Below are 26,713 nucleotides of genomic sequence, written 5' to 3' on the forward strand. Positions count from 1 at the left end.
CATGTGGCAAGAGAATCTAAATAATGTTTACGCGTACACCCATTATTGGGTGATTTTCAATGCCATCCATGATGTCGCCACTTTAATAATAAAGCAACGTGGTATAACTAAGTGAAAAGAAAAGCCGTTCGTGAGGTCAGGTTTACTTGTGTAGTACAATCAAAGATACTGAAAAATTTTCAACTCCGTGGTCTGGACCCGAAACACAACTGCTGTACTCTGTAACAGTTTGTTTTACCCGATTTCTCTAAGTTTATTTGATGCACCAGTGCACACATGTATTTACTGAAATTAACGTAGACAAGGTGTCTTTCTTGGGTGTCCATAACGAAGCGCAAGAAGAACAGAGTTGAAATCAAATCCTGATGCGTTATTGCGCCCTGTACCAGTACCTGGTGCTGCATTCACGTACCATAGTAAGTACTGTCAACCAGACTATAACACATAAGATTCGTTGAGTTAGACGTTTCACTTTCCATTCCCGTGTCTCATAGCTCGTCACTAGGAGGCGGTGCTTAATCGAGCCTTGTTCTCGGCTATCGAAATCAACATGCCAAGTTCCAGATTTTCTCGAATAAAACAAAGGTATGTAGTCGAAAACCATATTATTTGTTGAAACAAAAACAACATATAACAACAACAGAAGCAGCAGCAGCCACAACAACAACAATTTGTTGCTTTCTCCTCATTTACATTCTTTAGAAAAACACACACAACATTCGCCTTCCCGAGAAAAACTAAAGCAAGGGAGCGAGCTTGCTGTGCTAAAGGATAGAAAATTTTGGTACCGGTGCATGTTGAAAAAAAATGAGGAGGTTGGGGGGGGGGAAGGCGAGAGGGAATAGCAAAACGGCCTTCACTCTTCGCGCACACCCACAGGCTAGCGCAGAAGAAGGCACAATGTCTTGGAATTGTGCGTCCCGGTCGAAAAACAAGAACGTCTTTGTCTTATTCGTATTTTTCTACCTCGATGTGTGTCGCGCAGGCGCGAATAGATTTTTGTGCATGGAACTGGCGCCAGTGCAGAACAGACAAGCTTTTATACTTTACTCGGATTTTCGGCTTCCAGCTTCCTCAAGTTATATTTTTTTTACTTTGGCTATCGTTCTCCCCTTCGAGGTCATTTCGCCTTGAATAGGATCGAGCGAGCTTGACAATCGCTTGCGATGCAATTTCGTATCGATTCACGGCAAATAATAATAATAATAAAAAAGAACACGCTAAACGGGAAACAATGGCAGTATTTTCGTGTACCTATGTGCGCCAGTTCGACGTAAACAGAGTGAAACTGCCCGGTTTTCCTTGGGACTTCCTTAGCAGAACAAAAAAATATGTAAGCCTTTCTTTTCATCATACCGAATTCAGTGTTAGCCTGCCAAAAGTGCAACGTAGCATATATATATATATATATATATGTATATATATATATATATATATGCTTCTCTATTTCTGCTTCTAACCGAAGCACAAGAACGCACGATACGGCGGCTAAAAGAGAGAGAGAGAGAAAGAGAGACGAACGAAGGAAACCCTTTGTCACAAACGTATGGGCAGGCGTGCTTGTTTGCGACAATCTCTTGTGCACCAATTTTCGTGTTACCATTTCAAGCGGTACAACGGTGGTCGTTCTGTGTCAGTCGTACACTCCAGAAAACACCAGCACTTCTTGTTAATTTCTTGCTTTTTTCATAGCGACACCAGGCACCTATAGATTAAAGGATACGATAGTGCAGCATATTATACTTCAATACACAATATGCTATACTATATTATAGCGCAATGTTCGAGCTAGCTCGCTGCGCACGAGAGGGCGCATTACTGGATCTCTAAAACTAAATTTAAATACGCTGTTTTAGTTAATTTTTTGTTCATTTGTTTAATTTTTGCTGAAAGTTGTGACGAATGGATTACATAGACAGTAGCGTCTCTCCTTACCATTTTATGCAGAACACTTTTAGTTTTGTCTTTGCCTGTCGCGAAAGCAATATTTCTCAGAAATTTCAGAAGTTAGATATACCGTCATTGTTTCCGGCGATGCCTCATCATACGCCCCAAAAAGTTAGCACATTTGTTGGGGCCCGCCTTAGCATTAGTGATAACACCTTTGAAGCTACCTATCTCACTTCAATCCACTACAAAGAGGATTGCAGTGTGTCATTACTTCGCAAAAAGTGGACATGGGACCATTAAAAAAGTGCTCCAAGACCTCTTGGGGAATGGGAACTTTTCTGTGCGTATGCAGCGTCATTTCTGTGGATCAGTGTGCCTTACACTTCACTGGTCTGCCGGTGTTATTCTATTTTTGAGAGATCCGTAACTTTTTTTTGAAACAATGAAAGAGTATGCATAATAGAGCGGAATAGCCAAAGAATAAATCTCCAGCGGTTACAACACACTCACGTGTGAGCCTTTCTAGCAGACGCAGTGGCTCAGTGACTTTAGTACTCTGTAGCTCAGCACAATAGATGAACGACTCGAAGACTGGATTCGACGGAAGTGTTGGCATGATCACGAAGTGCCGTAAGGCTTCGATACTCTCTAGGCCGGTTCAGATGGATAATCTGGAGTCCTCTTCTAGGCGTCTCTCGTATAGTCGAAGTGTTCCCTTTGGAACGTACGGAGCCTTGTATTGCAATGTAACATCATTTGAAAAGTATTACGCTAACATTTGTCCGGCAATGAACATTTTTTTCAAGCACTTATGCTAGATAAAAAGTGCACGTCACAACAGGGAGAGGATTGGCGTAAGTTTCTCTTGCGAAGCTCTACACCTTTTGCGGCTGGCGTCGGCATGAATCTTTAATGGGGTCAAAGTGCGTTAGAGTGTTCTCGTCAATTTGTAGCAGCAGTGTAAGGTCCATTGACCATTTGCCACTGGACGTCGAAGGGAACTGCTGCGTTTTCGTTGGCCAGATAGTTACGGCAATCGACTACCACGCAGCCCGACTCATCCTCTCCTAATGCAGGCGCACACGCCACGCCACTGCACTTTTGCCGGAGCTCGAAGCACTGTGAATATCCTCCATTCATCCAATGTTTTATTTTTTTGATACTCGTAGTGTACAACCACACCCTTTGTCAGTTTGACGTGCGGTGCCTAATATCATGCTACTGAATTTATTTATTTTATTTATTTGTACTTACTGCAGACTATACAGACCAAGCAGGGGGCGTATTTCTGCAAATACTCATTTAAGACAAGAATAATATGTGCTCTTGTGGTACAGATATGGAACAGAAAACGGCAGAGAGCAAAAAAAAAAAGAACAAAAGAACAAGTTGGTCTTTTTGTACTATAAAGGTAATTTACCTACATGTGCTGTCACTCTGTTCCAACCAGAAATCGATTTCTATAAATAACAGCAATATGCACTTAATTGAAGCCAAGGTATTTGTATCTCAAAAAATAAAAAAAAAAAGAAGTAAGCATAACCTTTAAACAAGAACTCTTTGCTCACGTAGGGAAACAACAACATTCCTGTGGCTTACAATGCGCAATTTGTCAAGCCTTTATTCTTGGTTGCTATTGCATGCTCTGTATTCCTGTGCAAGGTACGAGAAAATTCCGACGTCTCCGCGTGACGTGCAAGAACAGGGAAGTCATGAGGTCAATAACTACGACAATGAATTTTTAAGGGCACCAGGGGCCCGGTAATACGTGTTTCTTTTACGAAACTCGAAGAGCAGAATGTGATCTTCTTAATAATGCTAGAAAAAGTCTTCCACTCTCTCTCTCTCTCTCTTTTTATTACCCTGCTCCTTCTCCCGGTGCAGAGTAGGCAACCGGAACTACCTCTGGTTACCCTCCCTGCATTTCTATGCACCCTTTTTCTCTCTCTTCCTCAGCAACTGTGCCGAGTTTTATTGCGATTTGTTTTGTGCGACGAATTGTTGAATTGAATTCTGGAAGCTCTACGTTCCAATACCGCGATTTGACTATAAGGCACTCAGTAGTGGGGGACTTCAGATTAATTTCGACCACCGGGGGATCTTTATCGCGTCTCCAATGAGCGGGACGCCGGTGTTTTGCATTTCGCGCCCCATCGAAATGCGGTCGCCGGAGGTTGCGGGATTCCATCCCACGACCTCGTGCTTAGCAGCGCAGCACCATAGCCATTAAGCCACCGCGGCAGGCGTGTGACGAATTGTATGATACATGCCTAACTCCAATCCAAGCTGTCGACATCAGCTGAACATGATTACAGATATTTTTTCGTTACAAGCCACTTGCGCGTTAAGCGGGTTCTTGCTAATCCGAATTTATCGCGTAACTCAAGTACACCACGCAGCTTGCGTGCTCATAGTGCTTGTTGTCCGCGGTGACACGTATATCTGTAGTGTTCTAAAAATGCCCGTAAAGAAAAGTTGTTCCGCTGTATTCTTAATCTATGAATTGCAATCACGCCAATACCAGGCATTGCCACACACCACGCATTGTAGAAGCCGACCTAAGCGAAACTATGGTGAGCCAGAAGGACACAATGGCGCATCTTGACAAGGGACACGCAGGGATCTTCGGTGGTGAACGTGCCCCGCAACCATAACCCCAAGCAGATTAGACAGGCGCCGGAACGTCTCGACCTACCGCAGCGTGTATACATTCGGTCGCGGCAACACTTTTCCGCGAGAACACGCGAGCTTCAAAAATGTAGGTTGCGTTGGCACAAGTAGGCGTGCCATTCAGGCCCCGTACTCGCCCGAGCATGAAAATGAGAGAGCCGACGCCAACTCTAATCTCTTTTGTCAAGAGATGATGTGATCGAAGGCGTACGTTTTCCCCGGTAGGATATTTAGGTCTCTCGCATTTCATAGTATAATTCCGCGGATAAAACATTCTGCCACATGCACATTTGTACGGGGAAGTACCAAATGGCTACACGTGTAATGAGATTTTTTATATATGTGCTGTCCCGTTTTGGGGGCTATTCACCAAGGCTGCCGCAGGAGCAGGTCAGCACTGTTTGGAAGGGTTCCGTAAAAAAAAAAAAAAAAAAAAAAATTGTGCGCAGTTTCCACTAGTGGTGCAAGGCTGGAGTCAACAGCGGACCTTGTGATCCCCTAGCTTTTACGTGGATTGCCTAAGTTGTTTCTATCTTTTGCTAAGTTGTTGGTAGGCTTGGCAAAGTCATTTCTAAGTTTTCCGAGGTTATGGTAGGTTGGCTAAGTTGTTTCTAGGTTTTGTCAAGTTGTCTCGGTGGGCTTGACGCTGGAAGTTTTCGAGCGGTCGCTGGTCGGGATCACTTTCTCGGCGACGTCGAGCACTCAGGTGCCGACTGGCCTGAAACTGGACGTCCCTGGACTGAAACTCGGCATCCTTGACTCGGCATCGCCTCGTCTTAGCCGCATCTTCGGCGAGCTGTTCCGGATCAGCTCGGTGGCGATCCCGCTCCGCAGTACCGTGCTCTTCCTGGTAAGCCGCTTTTTCTTCGGGCGTCCGGACTTTCTTCGGTCTTCCAATGGCAGCAGCACGTACTCGCAATGTAGAGGAGGCGAGAGGTGTGCCACCGCGCCAGCTGTTACGAGCTTTTACTCGCCTGCGACGTCACGAGTCCACCCTACGCGCGCGGACTAGGAGGACGTTACGTGGCTCGGTGCTCTCACAGGTGGTTGCTAGGCAGCGCGAGGTGGCGCACAGCTGGGTTGAGTTTTCTGATAACGCTCCACGGCGAAAATAAAAGGTTAAACAGCTCCGCTGTTAAAACAACCAAGCCGCTCACTGGCAGATGAGCAGCAACTGCTCCTTTTCATTTGTTCAATCCTTGGCAAGTTCCGTTGAACTTGCTTGTCCTCTTGCGCATCCTTTATGGCTGAAGGCTATTTCAAACGCATCTTGATCATATAGCGTGTATAAGACATATAAGATTAACAACTTTTGTTGAAATAACGCAGGTTCGTGATGGTCTCAGTAAACTGAACTATCTGATAGGAAACCTTTGATCATATTAAAGAAGGTTACTTGCCTATGTGGGAGTCAACTGAAGCTAAACCTACGTCAGACATCAGAAGTAAGCTCATTCTCAGCGCTCAATAGATATGATTTTTTAGGACCATCGTTTCCCGAAAAGTTAAAACGTATGAAGTAATCTACGCCTAACGGCTTTTATATTGGCCTAATATTTAATTCTTCTATCGACACTCGCCTAGATGCACGTCAATATGAATTTTTCGACAGATACGTTATACCGACCTCCACTATTATGTCTGTGTTGTGTGCTCAGGATGTACTTCACAGTCTGCTCGAGCTTAGCAATGAGATTGCTTGAATACTTTTAAAGAAAGCCGCACTAGACAAATATAAGTTGACCTTTGCTGTCTCTCAGTGAGCTAGACTCTAGAACGCACGGCGAAGAAAATTTGACCTATTTGACAAATATATTATATGAAATAGATTATTTTACATTATATGAAAGCTGTTTCACACTTAGGTGCATCTTAGGCCCCTCGAGCTCTCTATCCGTGCGACGCCGGACACTTGATTTCTTGTTTCGATTACCTTGAATGAACTGGCACTTTTTTGAAACTGTAGCTCTCATTAAGACTGTAAGATACAAGAACATGATACTGCCACATGCAGTGGCACAGCAAGGGGACTAAAGAAGAAGAGAACGAGGTTCGTCTCGGCATCGCGCATCAACGGTTTCGTTTCGTGAAGGACAAACGCCTGGATCTCCATTCAGTGTGTATACTTCAGTAGAGTATACGAGACAATTTGGTGGAGCTTGCTGGGTACACCCAACTTATGCAGGAGACCCCACTGGGCAGCAAGAACCTCGCACAATTGGAGTTGACTTCAGTTCACCGCACAAGCCGGCGAATCCGAGGCCTCGCCCCAGAATTTGGAAACCTCCCGGAAAAAGTGATGACTACGACCACTGCGACGTCTACGGAAAGGGTGACACCGACTTACCTAACGCTGCTGAACCCCCAAGTGCCGACGGCTTTTCATGGCGACATATTTGAAGACGTGGAAGACTGGCTGGCGGAGTTAGAGCGCGTGGCTGCGTTTAACGAGTGGGACAACAACGCTAAACTCAGGAACGTCTACTTCAGCCTCCAAGATGGTGCTCGCACGTGGTTTGTGAACCGCGAAAGTGCCCTGTCATCCTGGCCGGAATTCCAGCGCAAGCTACTGGAGACTTACTCCAGCCCCGATCGCCTGGAAAAAGCGGAGCGAGCCCTTCAGTCACGCGTCCAAAAGCCCAACGAGAGCGTCACGATGTACGTGGAGGACATAACGCGTCTCTTTCAGCGTGCCGATCCGAGCATGTCGGAAGAGAAGAAGGTGCGTCATCTGATGAGAGGCGTAAAGGAACAGCTCTTTGGCGGTCTTGTTCGGAATACGCCCAAGACTGTCGCGGAGTTCCTCACCGAAGCCACCGCAATGGAGAAGACGCTTCAGCAACGGTCGAGCATGTACAACCGACAAGTAAATTCCGCCTGCACTCCGGATACGCCCGTAGGCTTCGGGTGCGACATCGCCTTGCTTTGTGAGCTGATTAGCTCAGTGGTTCACGACGAGCTGCAGAAGCACCACGGTACGTCGCCGCCGCCAGTCAGCTCCCTTGTCAGCGTCGTACGCAACGAAGTGCAGCAGGCACTGCAGGCATCTCTTTCCAGCAGTGAAGCGCCACCTCTGCCAAGTGAATCCCGGCGCAAGACTTACGCAGAAACGTTACTGAGCCCCGCCCAAGCTTTCGCACCTACTTATGTTGCATCGCCAGTTGCGTTGCAATCGGCGCAAGCCGCTCCGACAACTCCGCTACCGTACTTCGACGACCGCCGAACACCCACGAGGAAATCATAGGTTTGGCGAGCACCCGACCGACGACCGCTGTGCTACCACTGCGGCGAAGCTGGTCATGCGTATCGGGAGTGCCCCTATCGACGACTCGGCCAGCGGGGTTTTACATCAATTCGCCTCCACCTAGGATTGGCCAGAGGCCTCCCGACATCGCAGAATTCATCGAACAGCAGCGCAGGCCGGGTGCATCGCAGCGGCAGTCACGCTCACCCTCACCGCGGCGATATTTCCCTGCTCGTGATACCACCTCGAGGACGACGCAAGGGCGATCACCAAGTCCACGCCGGGAAAACTGACGTCAGCGACCTTCCGAGGCGGGGCCGCTGATACTCGACGCGCTGAAGACCTCGTATCGTGCCGACCGCAGAACAACGAGAACACGACGACGCCAGAACCAGTTCCCGCCAACAAAATTTCACTGGACATACCTGTGTTGATCGACGGCAGAAAAATGAGTGCACTTGTAGATACCGGCGCCGATTACTCCATTCTTAGTGGCAAACTGGCGAGCGTTCTGAAAAAAGTTACGTTGCCCTGGAATGGGGCACCAGTTTGTACGGCAGGTGGCCACGTTGTCACACCGCTTGGCTTATGCACGGCGAGAGTAGAAATTCGCGGTGCTGCTTTTCTCGCCACTTGTCTGGTTCTACGCGAGTGTTCCCGCGATTTAATTCTTGGGATGGACTTTCTCCGGCAATATGGCGCCATTATTGACCTCCGCGAGCGCTGCATCACTTTCTCGACACAAAGGGCAACAACACAGACCGACGCCGTTGGACCCCGATCCGCACTTCGCGTTTCGGACGACAGCATCACGATACCGCCGCGTGCGAGTGTTATGGTCCCGGTCAAGTCCGACGAGCTACGAGACGGTGAAGCCATTGTAGAAGGCAACATTTCTATGTTGCTGGCCCAAGGTATTTGTGTTGCACGAAGCCTTGTGGAACTTCGTGATAGCCAGACAGCGGTCCTCGTTACCAACTTTAGCTTTGAGCATCGGCACGTTTTTCGTGGCACTGCCGTCGCCTGCGCCGAACCATCAACGGACATCGTCGAGTGCTTTGCTTCTGAAGTGGACACAAACGACGGTTCGCTCAGAGACGTCGATATAGACTCCGAGCTTACGGACGACCAAAAGAGCGCACTGCAGGAACTCTTGAACGAGTTCCGCACGTGCTTCGCTCGGTCTACTAAGGTGGGCCAAACGCCAATCACGAAGCACCGAATCACGACATCCGCCGACGCACGCCCCATCAAACAACAGCCTTATCGTGTCTCGCCGAAAGAACGTGAGGCAATTCAAGCCCAAGTCAAGGAGATGCTAGATGATGGTGTCATTCAGCCTTCGCACAGTCCGTGGTCGTCTCTGGTCGTTCTGGTCAAGAAAAAAGACGGAATGCTTCGTTTCTGTGTTGATTATCGACGTCTCAACGATGTCACCAAGAAGGACGTGTACCCACTACCACGTATCGATGACTCTTTAGACAGGTTGCGGTGAGCTAAGTATTTTTCGTCTATCGATCTAAAGAGCGGTTACTGGCAAATTGAGGTAGATGAACGAGACCGCGAAAAAACTGCTTTCGTCACTCCAGATGGCCTGTACGAATTCAGGGTACTTCGTTTCGGGCTCTGTTCGGCGCCAGCAACTTTCCAGCGAATGATGGACACCGTTCTCGCTGGTCTGAAGTGGCAAACCTGCCTCGTCTACCTCGACGACGTGGTTGTTTTTTCGGCGACATTTGACGACCACCTGAAACGACTGCGGCAAGTTCTCGAAGCCATCCGATCGGCTAACCTCACCCTTAAGCCTCAGAAGTGTCACTTCGGCTACAAGGAGCTTTTGTTTCTGGGACACGTGGTCAGCGCGGAAGGCGTTAGCCCCGATCCCGCGAAAACTGCCGCTGTAGCCACATTTCCAACACCGACCGACAAGAAAGGTGTCCGACGCTTCCTGGGCCTTTGCGCATACTACCGGCGTTTCATCGAAAATTTTTCGAAGATGGCGGAACCGCTGACTCGACTCACGAGGGACGATGTATCGTTCGTCTGGGCCTCAGAGCAAGAGACTGCTTTCACTGAACTTCGACAGCGTCTGGTGTCAGCACCAGTTCTGGCCCACTTTGACGAGGAGGCGGACACGGAAGTTCATACAGACGCCAGTAACGTTGGTCTTGGCGCGGTACTTGTACAACGGCAGGAAGGTATTGAAAGAGTGATCGCCTACGCAAGTCGCACACTATCGCGTGCAGAGACCAACTACACCACTACGGAGAAAGAGTGTCTTGCCGTCGTATCGGCGCTGGCCAAATTTCGACCTTACCTCTACGGCCGCCCATTCAAAGTTGCAACCGATCATCACTCGTTATGTTGGCTTGCAAATCTGCGGGACCCTTCTGGGCGACTTGCACGGTGGAGTCTACGTTTGCAGGAGTACGACGTGACCATCGTGTCACGTCGTACTCAGGCCACGTCGTAGTCAGGCCGCATACACGAAGACGCTGACGCACTCTCGCGCGCCCCTATCGACACTACCGACCAAGACATTGAGGACGACGGCGTTTTCCTTGGGGCCGTAAGCGTTACTGATTTGTCCACACGGCAGCGCGCAGACAACTCACTACGACCTATATTCGAACATATGGAAGGACGAAACCCATCAATACCCCGGCACATCGCTCGAGGATTGTCGTCTTTTTGTTTACGACATGGCGTCTTGTATAAGAAGAAGTCCGCTGCCACCAACAAGATATACCTTTTGGTCGTTCCAGCAGACCTCCGTGCCGAAGTTTTATTCGCCTGTCATGACGAGCCTCCGTCTGGCCATTTGGGTTTCACGCGAACGCTTGACAGAGTGCGCAAATCCTACTACTGGCCGAAACTTGCCGAGTGTGTTAAGCGATACGTCCAAGCGTGCCGCGAATGCCAGCGCCGAAAGTCACCAGCTGTGAAGCCTGTGGGATTGCTGAATCCTATTGACCCACCTGGCAAACCTTTCGACCACGTGGGCATGGATCTTCTGGGCCCGTTTCCACTGTCATCTTCTGGCAACAGGTGGATAATCGTCGCCACAGACTATTTAACGCGATATGCTGAGACAAAGGCGTTGCCTCGAGGCACAGCTTCCGAGGTTGCCCAGTTTTTCATACAGAACATCGTCCTACGGCATGGCGCCCCATCGCACGTCATCACAGACCGAGGCAAAGCCTTTACAGCGCAGCTCATTGAAGACGTTTTTAAACTCAGCTGCACAACCCATCGACGGACAACTGCCTATCATCCGCAGACAAACGGCTTGACCGAACGACTGAACAAAACGATGACTGACATGCTGTCTATGTACGTAGACGTACAGCGCAAGACGTGGGACGAGATACTCCCATACGTAACGTTTGCGTATAATACTGCTACGCAAGAAACAAGACGCTTCACGCCGTTTTACCTCGTTTACGGCCGTTAAGTGCAGACTATATTAGAAGCAATGCTGCCATGCGACAACATCGATCACCTCGATCTCGCCCAAGATGCCGAACTCTTCGTGCAACGAGTGGAAGAAGCCCGTCAGTTTGCCTGAGTGCACATAAAGAAACAACAGAGCATCGATGCACAACGTTACAATCTCCGCCATCGACAAGTCGAGTTCCAACCTGGCGATCAAGTTTTGGTCTGGACTCCCGTGCGCTGAAAAGGACTGTCCGAGAAGCTTTTGAGTCGCTACTTCGGACCTTACAAAGTGTTGCAGCGGATTAGCGACGTGAATTACGAAGTCCTTCCTGACGGAAGCCAGCCTCCCCGACGTCGGCAACCGCAATCCGAGATTGCGCATGTTGTGCGGTTGAAACCGTATCATAGCCGCTAAAATCCGACGTCTTCAGCCGCTTAGGTTAGTTTTTGTTGTTGCTCGTCCCTCAGTGCCTTGTGACTATATCGCACACCACAGTGATTGTGACTATAGCCTATGTGTTCGTCCTAAGCCATCTCGGCGCTCTCACGTCAAGCCTATGTATGTTTTCATTTTTTTATTATTATTTTTTTGAAGAGGGGGTAGTGCCACATGCAGTGGCACAGCAAGGGGATTAAAGAAGAAGAGAACGAGGTTCGTCTCGGCATCGCGCATCAACGGTTTCGTTTCGTGAAGGACAAACGCCTGGATCTCCATTCAGTGTGTATACTTCAGCAGAGTATACGCGACAATATAAAAGCCAGTTGTGACATAAGGTTCTTATTTTGCTGCCCCTTTCAAGGCCTTCGCTCTCCTCTCCTTTGCGGAGCTTGATGTAGGTGAATGCTTGTACGCCACACCTAATCTCATTGCTTTCAAACAAAGAGCTATCTCTGTGTATGAGACGCGGCGCCTAAGGTTATTGAACTGGTCATAAAAGAAAATCTCGTGCGACTGAACAAACTGAAATTATTCTATGGCCAGAAACAACCTTATTGAACATGTCAGCTTTTGCAACCGCTAAATGCCCGTTGAAGTGTTCGCTTTGCAGCATGCGAATCAAGCATCACACTGTGTTATCCCGCGATTGGAAGTCGCCTCACGTATCACCTTGACAAGCACGATTATTGACAGAATTCGTTGGAGAGAAATGGCCTAATGTGATCGCGCCTAAAGCCCAGGAAATAAGAACTCGAACTGCGTGTACGAACGTATCAGGAAGGCAACAATATTCGACAACGTTGAATTACGCCCAACTCGATAACATATCGGCATCGTGGGTATTTTTCTGTCGTTACATGATCTGTAACAACAACTACAACAACAACAACAAAAAAGAAACTCCTCTTATCTTAACACATCGCAAATTCTCTATTTCGTCATATATTATTCCACCTTTAATCGTGTTTAACTATGAAATGACCTTCTCTGCTATTTGGTGCTTAAATATCGAAACATCGAGTGCAAATACATTCAGTGGTAATATATACAGATTAATTATGTTCAGGTTCCCAGTGAAAACGAGACATAGCACTCGCCGACAACTGAAATTTTGAAATAATGAAATGCTTTTAGTATTTCACCTATAAAATATATTGATTTTCACTCTCCATAAAAAGCAATTAATTCAATTATGGCTCACTTAGCTCTAAACCCTGTATTCAAAAATGCATCTCAACTTGAAGCCCATGCCTAACTTCACATAAATGACGCCTCGTGTGAACAAGCCCAAGACATTCATTGTGTTTGCTTCCGTGCGTTCACGACAGGCGTCGTTTAAATCAAGTCACCCGAGGGCTTCAAGTTGAGGTGTATTTCTGAATGTTAGAATGCTCTTGGGAACACTCTTTGATTGTATGTACCGACCTACCTTTCGTATATTGTGCAAATATTTTTTTAACTTTGACTCCGAAGCTCGGTAAGGTAAACCTTACACATTGGCGGGCTGATGGTGCGCCACCATAGCAGCGCACTGAAAAGTCTTCTTAATTGAGGAACCCAGGCTTATCTTATGTCAGTGACTGCATTGAAGCTAGAGAGCACTGATAATTCTTGGTCTGTGGCGTAGATACGTCATAGTTGTGCTGCCATAAAGCTCTTATCGGCGCTGGAATGGGACGCATGTAATACCTCAATAAAATGAAAAAAAAATATTGCTTTTCTGTATCTTCTTTGGCGGATAAAAATGGGAAAGAAAGGGAGAATTTACAGGGAATTTACGTACAGTTTTTATTTACAGTTTACTAACCACATTGCACACATCAAGCATAAACAGCATTTGGCATTAGAGCACTACTCAATTCACGTGCATTTTTTTCAAAGAAGCATTATTATCGTAATACTTCGCTTTCATTCATAGTCATATCATTTATGGTATCGCTTCTTGGGGTAACACTTATCATTTTTATCTTTCCTCTATTGAGCACATTCAAAATCAGGCTATCAGCATTATAACGCAAAGCCATTTTTTCTCTAACGCCTCTTCACAACTATGTACAAACCGCATTCTTCAAGTTACTGATTTGTTTAACTATCATTTAGCGATATTATTTTTCAGATTACTAACTCAACAAGTTTTTTACAACTTCGTTAGTTCTGATCTCCTTTTTAATCCTAATAAAACAAGGTTTGCAGCACAAAGAAATTTCTTGTTGCCTTTATGTCATACTAATTACGGAAAGATGGCTTCCTGTTTTTGTGCGCTTAAACTTTGGAACAGTCTTCCATATTTCATTAAGTTGTCATTTACCTTGTACTCTTCCAAATATGAACTCAAGAATTATTTGCTGTCTGATTAATTTCCTACAATGTTATTTTGCTATTTAGAAGCTGTGTAATTACCATTGATTGTGCATCTTCCCCGTTTCTTTTGTCTTTTAGGTGTGTCGTCACTCAGTTTCTTGGTTATATTTTTCTTATTTCATAATTTGTTTCTCTGCTCTGTACCACCGTTTTATTTTTTTCATATAACTTCTAATCCAAGGGTCCCGGTGCAGTCTCTGACTTTGGGACCCTTGTCTGTATACCATTTCTTGTAACAAATTGCTATGAAGGAATAATAAGCTGAAACTGAAAACTGAAGATCAAATACTGAAATAACGAGGTGCATTAGCGTAAACCATCTAAAGCTAGCATTGATATCACTTTTCAGGTTTGGCTAATGATGATACACATGATTTCGCGCATATTCTTAACCCTTGTGATGTCAAGTAGCATGCATTATTTATGAAGATTCCTTATAGGAGCAGGAAGATCGACGTGAATAGCTTGTGGAAGTAATGTTATCCTCCCGGGAACTAAACACACGAGGAAAATCGTGATTTCTGTGAATGAACGTGAATCCTGTGAAATAATTCGCCTGTGCTAGCTCACTGATCGTTTGAAATGAAGAGACTTACATCCGAGTAAGAACGTCTTAGAAGGCAGCACTTAGGCGCACGTTGCCGGGTTGAAACGTACGTCAGTGGAATCAGCTTGTAAATGATCTTCGACTCGATATGCATGGAATGTCGCATAGAATGTTGGCAGTATACGCAGACGCGAAAGACCTGAGCTTTTTTGACAACATGTCTTCATGCCTTTCAATACGGACGATACGAGTTCTTCACCTCTCGCTCTCTCACTCGCCTTGGTCACCTGGGATCTTCTGCCTTTAAAGTCCATGTCGGAGCAAATCAATTGCAGCATGCAAGTGCGCTGGTACGGAAAATTGGGGAAACATAGCTGCGACAGGGAACTTTGTGATGAAGCTTTCTATTTTGCATGGGCAGGCTGTCACTGTCAAGACACCACGTCCTAATTGAAAAATATCACATCGGAGATGAGGAATGCAGACTGAACGCTAAGTTACAAGACAGGACGTCTTCTTCAATGTCAGGTTTCTCTGTTTTCGAACACCAATTATTTGAGTAAAACAAGATTTATACATTCAAGAACTAAAGAGAAGACCACAGAATAATACACAACAGACCTACCCGAGCTCGCCACCAGTTTTCACGAATTCAAACGGTCACCTCTGCTTCAATTATAACTTTGTTTGACCGTTGAGTCCTTACACGAGTCGGAGCCTTTGTATCTTTCGGGTAAATAACGTCTGCATATTTACGCGACCACTGCTTTGACGTTAGGGCGCATGGACGTACGTCTTGTTTCATGTGCTGATACCACATAATTTTATCCAAGCCATTTGCTCATTCTTTGTATCTCGACCTAATTTAAACCTGTTCTATAGCCGCGTGGTGCCTTGCATAAAAAAAGGAGAGGGTGACAGAAAAGCGGCGAGTGGCAGTGCTTCGGGCTTAGCTGATAGAATAAACAACGCCTCGGGTTTCGCCAGACACAGGACGGTGACAGTTCCCGCATAAGGGCTCATACTGGAAATCACGTTGCCCATTGCCCTTTCGCTTTCTGTGAAAACCTACGGTCATAACGATTTTAACCTTACTTAATAGACGTTTCGCATAGCGTCTGTACCTCTTCGCCATTTTTTCTTGGTTTTTATGCTTGTATAGAGAAGATTAGAAGTTCCTACAGAGAAATTGTAGAAGCGTACCTTTCACAGCGTTCAGAGATCTACACTAAATGTTTTAGTGCACTATTGAAAACTGCCTCTCTTTCAAACAATCACTCCACTTTTGATACGCCAAGTTCGAAGGAAATGAAAACAGATTCCTCCACAGAGTTGTAGAACGATTGAAAAGTTCCCCTGTAGGCCGTAATTTCTATATAAATTGTATTTTTTATACCATTTTATTTTCCACACGCTCGTTGTTAAAAACTTGTAAGCGTCGGGACAAGTACTATTATGGCTAACACTTGAGTTGCGTCGTATGAAATGCTTGGCAAGATAAGTGAAATTTATTTTACACGCCTATGTTTTATTTCGATACCTTTGTTCTTTAATTATAGCGACCGCAAGAGGTAGTCGTCGTCATGTCCAGGCTCTCTACTTACGTTTGAATGTCAAGAGAGCATTCGTTTACATTTGTTGTGGCTTTTTATATGTAGTTTCTCATTGTTCAGCATCTCGCAGTGTGCTTTTACAGTTATTTCGCATATTTCTCGTGCGCATTATTTATCACAAATATCAAAAAATAAAAACAGACATGGTGTTTTGTAAAAACTCATGCATTCACATTGTATTACTGTATGGCGTCGACAAGACTTCTTTAATAGTGGAGCTACATGTCGTGCATCCGTCCTCCGAATAATAGATAAGAAATAAATGAGCGAACTTCCTGCAGAAGCAAGGAACCTTGTACACCGACAAGCTTACTGAAAATGCTGCCGATCTTGACCCAAGACATGCCGTATCACGACTCGGGCATTCCAGCGGATTCCAGCGCGCATTCCAGCCTTCGCCACCGAGCGTGTCGAACCAGCGTTGCTAAACCTCTGCCGTACGACGACCTCAGCTTTGCGTGAGCATGGTAGGCGCGTTGGCGAATACTTGATAGTTTAAACTTATCACTTTTATTTCGTTGAGATTCCATACGCATTTCTGAGCTCTGATATATGCCCAGAAGCTGTGCCAGCCGACGGCAAGAAAATAGATATGCAGTGATTGTAAGCTTCACAACCATCCTCTGTAGCGGTCAGCGCCCTCGGGCATCCGCTACGTCTTCGTAAGCAATCATTCACCATCTGATCAATCGGTTAAAATAATTGCAAAGAATATAATTGCATGGTTTACTGCAAGGTGTTTACACATTTATTTTCTTTTTGGTCAGTCAGATTGAAAAGTTTTAACACGTGCTTCAAATTGTAACATAGTCCGCTTGTTTTTTACTCCTGAAAGGCAATGGGGAAGTCGTTTGATGTTTCATATATACAATGTAATCTAAAACACGCACTGATAACTATGCGATAAGAGTAACTCAAAAATAGCTTCCTATATCCTGCTGACTGAGCACTCGATGTATGTAGTGTAATAAATAGCGAATATGTTGCCAAGGCTATGATTATTATGTGACATAATAGAATATATAATATCTTCACATGAACGGCGGCTACTCCTGTCCCTCGTGGCGACGTTGGTGTTTTAGGGAAAAGGGTATTCCATGACTTCTACGTACCATCCTCTGGAATAAAAGTTATATTACTGACGCCTCTATTCTTTGGATGCCCGTTTCTAACACACATTCTCTCTTCGTGTTTTAATCGTTCTTTGACCCATCCGCCATCATCGCAAAACATCGTTATTCCCTAGGCTAAAGATTTTATGAGTCCCTCTTTTCCCTTGGATATATCAATCATCTATAACTCCGCGGTCGGACAACTCGCGGCCCTTGCGTGGCTCAATGAGGTGACCTATGGCGACTGACTGATGAAGACCCGTTGACAACAACATATTGCGCAGTGCTAGGGAATCCCGCAATCAGTCCACGTTGCTCACAGAGATGAAACCGCAGGAGAAGCAATATCGAGCTCAGACTCGACAGCTGCGCCTTTTTGATGGTGACAGCTTTTGTCTGGCAGTTTCTGAGCAGTTTTCCCACTTGGCGTCAATTCTGCCTTTCGTGGTGGGTTTCACTAGGGAGTCGGCGCAATGTTGAGGTACTGCTCGCCCTATTCTACTTCACTCTTATCTTTAACCCTTCGCGACTGGTCTATTCTGACGATAATGGAGGCGGGACGCGCCGCTCAGGCCACTAACGAATCCCTAGAAGGCCCTCAAGTTGCGTGGGACTGCCAAATTGTTCGCCCCTTGGTCATTGGTCATTAGCGGTTCTTTTTTGTCTTATTACTATATAGGTCGGCTGGGGCAGCAAACTGAGCGCCAAAAGACCATTACTAACCTTCACCTTGGATCACAGTAAATTTGCTGAGAGGGTCATTGCTCACGCGTGCTTCTTGCATGCCTTAGGCTGACGCTAAGGTAATGACTGGGGTAATAGGATCCCCTCAGGCACCTTGACCTGCGGGAAATTAAATCCGGAGCGTTGACTGTCTCAGTGTCGCAAACAATTAATTTAGTGAGGGCAAACAGAAGAACTATTTGCAGTCAACATGGTACGGCCTGAAGAGCTCGCTGTGGTTCAAGCATCACTTGCCCCACCGGCTGGAAAATTTACCGTGTGTTGGTGTTCGGCGGTCATCCTTTATCCTCAAAAGTTGCCCGTGTATTCAAATATAATAAATAGTGTTCTTAAACAAAAGGATCTGTGCACTGTTACGTGTATTATGTTCCAAACGAAGAATATATCTTGGCGCCGCATAACCGCATGTCAGGCTGCGTACTTGTACTCGAGGAAACCACGGTAAAGATTTAAAAAAACTGCCGATCCAACCAATATGTTAGAAATTGAAAAGCGAAGTTTTCGCGATGCGGTTAAATAAATGATACGGAATTGCTGAAATTCTAGACAGCGTTTCTCACCAAAGCGATTCGCTGCCTCCTAGTAAAGGCAGTAGGACGCCGAGACCCCCGCTATACGCGACCCACGCGACCGCGCATAATACCATCTGCGGGATTGATCTCCTTTGCTGTAACACGATATCCAGGATAGGCGTGCTGCCTAGAGTGGGGCTGATCCGGGCTATAGTGCAATAGCAAACTGAACTTTACTCGGCGATAGGCCAACCAAGTAGAGATGCGTCAAAACCGAAACACTAGGAAAGTAGGGGTAGAAAGGTTAGCTTTACTGAAGGAATTGTGTTTTGATACGTATATTGGTTGCGATGTCGATCTTTGGGTATACCTTGTTTATTGTTGAGTAGTTTAACTGAAAACAAGGTTAGCAGCCAGGACAACTGCAAGGGTATTAAAGGTGGTAGCGCTGTCCTGCGTGAGAGCTGTATCTAGCTATTCGACGAGGCACGGTTAGAAACCTAGCCCAGACATGGTTAGAAAAAGTCCGGGTGGGTTCCCAAAGAAAATTGCGCTTTAAAATGCGGTGCATCAAGCATCATTGTAGAGGTAGCACAGTTGACGGGGGAATAGAGTACCTTCTGGCCAAATCTGTCCGTGACCATCTAGGACAAAGGAGGAATATTCTTAGGCAGTGCAAGTATGCAGGTAGACGACTGCGATGATTCTTATCTTTCACTCTGCTTATTCTGTTTTCTCTCTTGGCACTGTCTGTTTTCTTTCTAGTTTGGCTAAGAATGTAGAAATACAAATCAGCTGCATACCTGGAGCAATGGGCGTAACCAACGCAGTTTGTATGCGGTACGCGCACCGCATTGGATAAGTAGTAGTGATATCAGCTGATCTATCCTTCTATTCGATCCACTAATGTAAATTTAGCCCGTAAGTTGCATTAGTTCTTTTAAAGAAATTAAAAAATCATTTTTCTTTCTCAAGCAACGCCGAGTAAAGCAGGTGGTATGGGCGTAAAGTCATGAAAGCACACTTATATTAATCCTTAATAACTTGCGGAATGGTACGAACCGCAATCATCGCGGTAAAGATGAGCCTTTTCAGGAATGAAAAAATGTTGTACTTTGTTTCTCGTCTTCTACAGCGCTGGCACTAGTGAGCTTATAACACGCTGGAACTAATGAAGCAGAGCGACTGTGGAAGTAATACAATGTTTAGAGAAGGGAAAATCATTTTTACTGGGCAAATCGTACGGAGGGAAGAGGACATAGGTGGAAGGTGGAATACTCCCACCATCTGACGCAACACATGATCACGTCAAGTATAGGGTGGCCAGAGGCATAGACGCTGGCACAATGGGAAAGAGAGGCGGGGTCGGTGGTGTGTAGTGTACATAACATAAAAAAGAAAAGCGTAGCTGAAACATACACACTCATTATGCTTTACAGAAGCCCCAGTCCCCTGCGCGAAGAGGCGGGACCATCGCATCCCTTAATGGATGCCGACGAACTCGTCGAGGCTCTATGTGCGACCACATTCATTCCCTTCCACTGCAAAATTACTTGCCATGGTAGACATATCAGAAGAAGCCATCAAACACTGACACCAAGGACAACATATGGGAAATTACTTGTGCTTTAATAAATGAAATAAAGAAACGATAAATTAATGGAAACTAAAGTGGATGAATAAACAACTTCCCCCAGGTGGGAACCAAACCCACAACCGTCGCATTTCGCGTGCGATGCTCTACCAATTGAGCTACCGCGGCGTCGTTTTCCCATCCACTTTCATGGGTATTTATGTGTCCTAGTAGAACTCTGGGAGTGTTGATGCCTAAGTATCATTGATGCCTTCAGGTAGCATATGTGGGTTTATTGACCTGTTGCCTTCACCCAAAAAGATCACGTTCTCGTAACGCCTGTGGCAAAGAGGACGTTCCACGTCCGCCGCCAAGTGGTGGCGCTGGCTAACACTCCCAGGGTTCTACTAGGACCCAAAAATACCCAAGAAAGTGGATGGGAAAACGGCGCCGCGGTAGCTCGATTGGTAGAGCATCGCACGCGAAATGCGAAGGTTGTGGGTTTGGTTCCCACCTGCGGCAAGCTGTTTTTTCATCCACTTTATTTTCCATTAACTTAAACTTATCGTTTCTTTATTTCATTTATTAAAGCACAAGTAATTTCCCCTATGTTGTCCTTGGTGTGAGTATTTGTTGGCTTCTTCTGATATGACTAATAAACATCGGGTTCTCGGTTAACCCCCTTTCTTCTCGTTGTTCCCATGGTAGAGTTGCACGCTTTGTATTTCGCATACGCTCCAGCGTCCCTGGAACTTACCATTACTCAGCTTGCTAATTTTCCTTTTTTTTTGTCTCGCAGTGACTATTGTGAAACCTGTACGTACTATTTCTTCAGCTTTTCTCAGAATGTGTACGCGGTGACTTCCTTGGCCAATGTTCTCGAACGCACGACAAAAATTTTATTCTTCCCTTTCAAATCAGTAAACACTTTTGAGGTTAATGCTTGTTGAATTAAAATGCAGCTTTAGAAATTTATCGCTCACGTGGGTCATTTTGTGTCCGTTATCTCACATTCCTGTTTACACGCACGCCGCACAGCGGGCGAGCATGATGGCAGCGAACTAAGACTGGTGCGATGGCCGAAGATGAGGCACGTAACTCGAGACGAGACACTCACCGAGTAATGAAGATTGTGATCACATTTACGTCGAGCATTTTGCATGTAAGCATCTGTAAATTTAAGAAAAGAATAAGGTACGCAGGTGAATCAAACTGTCGTACAAGAGCGTCGAGGTTACTTACGCCTTAATGTAGCTCCAACGTAAATATCCACTGGTTAAATATGCACTCCAAATTACCACACTTTAAATCACCTGTCATTTTGTGGGATCTTTGCAATCTTCAGCGGCTCTTTCGGCGCCTTGTCTCAAGGTGCTTTATTTTCCCAGCCACGCAAAATGCAGTTAGTGAGCCACTTTTTCAGCCTCACAGCTGGATGCTGATAACATTAGTTCGAGAGAGTAGGTTACTTAAGTGCGCTTTCGGCCACGCAGATAGCACGTTTTCTGGAGTGTGAGGAAGAGTTCTATCTCAAAATGTAAGGTTAAGGGCCGTGACTTTGTAATTAGCTACGCAAATAGACAGACTGTAACTAGATGAGAGCCTCGATGCAAAAAAAGTGACCTTGGTGCAAAAATTTTGCAATAGCAGGACTACTTTAGTGGTACGTGCATTCTTAAAATCAGGACATGCTATATGATGTCTTATTTCTATAGCTTTCTTATACAAACGCAGCATACAGCAGTAATTGCTCCTTTTGTCAATGGAACATGCTTTTTCGGAGCATTACACATATGCTTTGAGGAGACGGCAGATTGGCAGAGACGTCATGCAGTTATTCAATAAATTCAACCATGTCAGTAAAAACTTAACAAGCCTGCTGCAACTTCATCAATTCACTGTTGCTTGAGAACAACTGCAGTTGTAATGAACGCAGCAAGAATAATTTTGATGCGACTTTCTACTGCCCTGCTATACTACAGTTCATATATCTTTTCTTGAAGTTAGGTGTCCTTCACTGACGTCGGACTTTTCGAATGTAATGCTTTTTTTAGATATTTACTTTCAGGCTATCTACCAATTCAGCAATAATTAATGTAAGTGGCTTTATGTTTAGCTTCCGATTTTAATTGTTATTACCATGGAATCCGATTTATTGCGATTATTTTATATCGCCATTGCGATCTGGAAACGCCTGCTGCCAAATCTTAGCTCAGAGCCTGTTGTGTAGAGGACGAGCATTGGAGGTAAACTACCGGTTATGGAGCACCACGTTCTTAATAAGTGAGAACACAACACTTAGGCTCAAGTATGAAACCACGGTGTTCTCGTGGCCAAGATTATCAGCGCACTCGGAGCTGTTAGGAAGACAAAGGCGGTGTGTTGACCTGCCGGAATTGAAAGTCACGGTGTTGACGTCGGCTCAGCATTCCATCTCCGATACCTTCCTTTCAACAACACTGCCACAATCGCTAGTAAGCGTGAAAAGTGCCTTTAGGGTCCTATTTTATATACCTCCTGTATATAGTTGGCCCATTTCGCGCTTGAAAGACTTTTGCCCTTTACCTTTGGCGTGTTTCATGTTTGCCGTTATGCTTTACGAACATGCGATGACTATCGAGGGTTGGTAGGTTTTGTAGCCAGTGAAAGTTACGTTCTGTGTCGCGTACTCAAACAGAAGTAGATCTGGTTTGGAAACTTGTTTTCGACATTTAGGGCATGAGCAGCATAAGTTTATTATTGATCTTCAGTGTCATTGCCGTACAGTTTCTGAGGCTAGTTTTGTATAGTCCTCGTGAAGGGTATCTTGAATACGACTGTGCATCTAATTTTGCCTCAGCAGCTCCGAGACGTATTACTACCCCCGCCGAATTGGCTGTCAGCTGACTGCCTCGGAACATCCGCAAGCTACTAAGAATCTAAAATTTATAGTGAACCCGTCTGTATGCAGATGTCGAATGGTAATTGGGAACCTGCTCTGTATCAGTTGCGGAATAGACAGTCTGAAATATCAGCATAATTTAAATGGAGAACTTAATAGCCTTTCATACTGTTTCAATACGCGAGCACATGAGACTGAAATTGCGGGAATTGTTTTTCTAATTTACGTCAGCTTTCCGCTTAGTGCGAAAAACGGCAACACAAAACGTCTGAGCCTGCACAACAAAAACGGTCACACATCTTAAACATGGTTTACCTTCTTGCGATCAAAACTTAATAAAGCAAAATTGTTATGTAAGATTTTAGACAACCGAACATCTCTACTTGGTTAAACCGGCATACCGGAAAACGTGCTGTGAATTTATCCACCTGGATGCAACCATACACTGCAATCGTATTGCTGCCATCCAGCAGCCATCTGAAGAAGTCCACAGTATTTCGTTGGCATGGATGCTCCTGGCTTCTCTTTTTAAACTCACCTTAGGTAGAACAATTAGAATAACTACAGCTCTGGCATAATTTTCTATAAGAACCCTGGAATTGCCGATAAGTTCACTTCAAATAAACAGTTTAAACTTCTTTCCTAAGGTGTTTAGGGGAGGGAACGAGGTCCCTGCGTTTATTTTTTTTTGTGTGTACTATGTTCGAGGCTTTATCAACCAACACAAGAACAATAAAATTGGTAAGAAACACCGATGCACCTGATATTAAATGGGGTGACCATTACTTGTATATTGAGATAGGAGACTGATAGGAGATAGGATGCGTTGAGCCAGAAGTAAAGAAAGGTAAAAATGCAGACACAAGAAAATGCACGCACTGCTTGTTTAACACGCAAAGCCACATTCAGGCCTTGCCTATACTTTCAACCTGGCGCTTTATCAAAGGAAGCGCTCACCCGCAATCTTAGAGGAGGCAATCAGGGTCGCTAAGAGTTACTTTCACGGAAGCGCATACGCTTTCTCCGGAAGAGAAACTACTGCCTGAGCAGTAAACAAAGAGATGTGCCGACGGGTTAGAATGCAAGCGTCGCGTCGCACGAATGGACTCGATATTGAAAAAACTTTGTGTGAAGTTCTTGAGGTTCACTCTGCACGCTTCCGACACCAAGACTAATTTGCGAGAGCTGCAACCGACCCAGCGACAGTCCTGCTTTCCTAATAAACTCGGCCCGAAACAAAGGGCAATCATTAAGTACTGCATTCGTATATGCATACAGCACAGGCAATCCCATAGCTGTTGGGGAGTATAGCAGCAAAAAAAAAAAAAAAAAAAGAGGCAAAGAAAAAGAACAGAACTGGAAGGCAACGCTGTGAGGATACCGATGAGCGCTCGTGCGCGAAGTGAACGAAATTGTTAGCGAGGTGATTGTAGCCAACTGTATATCCCGATATATTTTGTTTCCACGTACGAATGCTGCCTTGGTTTTTAGCATCGTGATCATTTGTACGTAGATGCTTTAAGGGTGGTCGGGAAAGTAATCATAAAGGCTTCCTTAGTTTGTGGCCTCTGGAGCATTCCTGTGTTTTCTATTCATTGCTGTAAACCTAATTAATGTACGTACTAAAGCCGTCCCGCAGTACATTTATTTGAACATGCACAACGCTAGACCAAATTTGCGATAACCATTTGAGTGCTATACGCTTCAGGCACCCTTTTCGCTTTGTCTTTGTTCTTCCTTACCACATCGTTGCGCCCATAAACAGATGATAACCAGCAACAAACACTGATTGCACGCTCGCGCTTTGTCAGAGCGGAGATAATATATCTTTTGCTAATGCGGATTCTTATATATATGTATATGTATATGTATATGTGAAAATGCATTATTCTGGCACAATGAACAGTAAGATTATAGCGACATTTACTGTGTCCTCCAGGCTTGCCGAAGCTGCAACCATGAAGAGCTCGCGCTTATCAGCTTGTTCAGCCTCGACATTTGTTGACGGTTGTCGATCTTGCAGTGGTGTTGAGGACACATTATCTTGCTTTCATTGCGACTTGTCAATTAATGGTTCTCGTTAAATGTTCTTAATTGTGCTTGTCATTTAACTGCGTGTTCCGTGCCAAAGTTTTTCAGCAGTGTCTACTCCCCAACAATATTTCTTCAAGTTAAAATAGTTATGATAGTGTCCTGACGACAATGAAGAAGCCGATTTGCGAACAGTTGTGAACAGTACATTCAGTGATAAAACTGTACGTCCTGCAATGTCTCACCTCTGCAGGACAGGATCGTCATCATTTGTTCATAGCGATGGAAAAATCAAGTGTGAATGTTTGAGCTAACACAGCTTCAGGAAAGCGCTATAATGTTAAACACACAATTGCGCATCGACCACTCGTGGCCTTTGCTAGCGACATGAACATGTGTGTGTCCACGTTACGCTAAAAAAAGTTATTTTATCTAGTGCCCAAATAACTTGCGCGCTACTTCCCCGGCTTTTCCAGAGATTTGAGTGGGACTTGCGCTCTTTTTTTTGGTGAGCATTAATTCCTGCTCATTGCCATTTGGACTGCTTTTCTGCTTCCGTTCGTGTTTCTGATCACTCAGTGCAACGTTCTCCGACTGCCTCTATGTGTTTATTTCACTCTCTTTTCGCTAAAACAATTTTTTCCCCAGCCACGCATTTCTTGTTCTCACTTCCACTGATGTGCACACTGGTTGCGAAATTTTCGTTAAACACGAATACCGGATTTCACAAAACGGTACTCTACGTTGTGTCATTAATTCGCGCGCTCGATTGCTTCTCCTGTTTCCTTTCTTTTTTGTGTTCTTCGATACCTCCAGGAATTCGATTGCGCCAGACAGAAAACGTTTTTGAAACCACCCACCTGAAATTAATGGAAAGAGCGTTGAGTGATAGGAATGCCGGAGTTGCGAAATCTTCGACAGTTAGCCTTCATTTCGGCATGTTTACCTTCGACCATTTCCTCTGTTCAATGAAAAGGAATTCTCGCAGTTGCTGATAGCTCGTCGTGCATCTGCAACGTTCTGCCTCTCACATAACTGCCACGAAGCACGTGGAAAACGCGCTTCAAAAGAAGCGAGCGTTCCGCAATTTTTGGAAACGGATGGAGGCGCCATTCAGTTAGGAGAATGAAAGGATACAAAGGAAAAGCTTGTGGAGCTTTCAGCGCGGTTTCAGTATTGGAGAAAACCTTGTTTCCCAACTCTATCAACCAAATAGATGCTAATGAGTGCTTCTAAGCCGTGACTCATGCTAGCTTTCGCTTCGTGTGGCGCTTTATTATGAAATCCGCAACTACCTCTCCGAAAGACGCGCTTCATCGCTCCATAGCTTAATTCACGTGTGTTGCCTTGCGGCAGTATGTGGCGTAGTCAGCTCATGAAAATGTGTAGTCACTCATGTACTAAAACTGCACTTAGCATCTTCACAACACAGACTCCATTTTGTTCTATCGCACTTCTTCCTTATTCTCTTTTCTCCCCCTGCCACTTGTCTTGTTTCAACTTCTATTTGCAGGCCATCATAGGATTGCTTCATAGGATTATCTTGAAACTTGACTTCTCGTGTTGTTTCAAATGGTTCTCTTCTCGGCGATGAAAAGCACTGCGTCCTTGTCAGAAATTGGACAAGCGAGAATTCACGCTTGACACTCAATGGTTCA

The 26,713-nt window shown here is 45.2% G+C and overlaps 1 long non-coding RNA gene across 1 annotated transcript in view; it reads right to left on the reverse strand.

Annotated features, from left to right (window-relative positions):
* Positions 1-26,064, reverse strand: part of LOC129387222 (uncharacterized) — a 74,573-nt gene extending 48,509 nt beyond the window's left edge. Inside the window, exons 1-2 of the long non-coding RNA XR_008614486.1 lie at positions 25,916-26,064; positions 21,261-21,313 (exon numbers count right to left, since the gene is read on the reverse strand). This is a non-coding gene — a long non-coding RNA (uncharacterized lncRNA). The remainder of the gene's footprint in view (positions 1-21,260; positions 21,314-25,915) is intronic.
* Positions 26,065-26,713: the final 649 nt, after the last annotated feature.

Source organism: Dermacentor andersoni, chromosome 2 (genome assembly GCF_023375885.2).
Source record: "Dermacentor andersoni chromosome 2, qqDerAnde1_hic_scaffold, whole genome shotgun sequence".
Lineage (NCBI taxonomy): Eukaryota > Metazoa > Arthropoda > Arachnida > Ixodida > Ixodidae > Dermacentor > Dermacentor andersoni.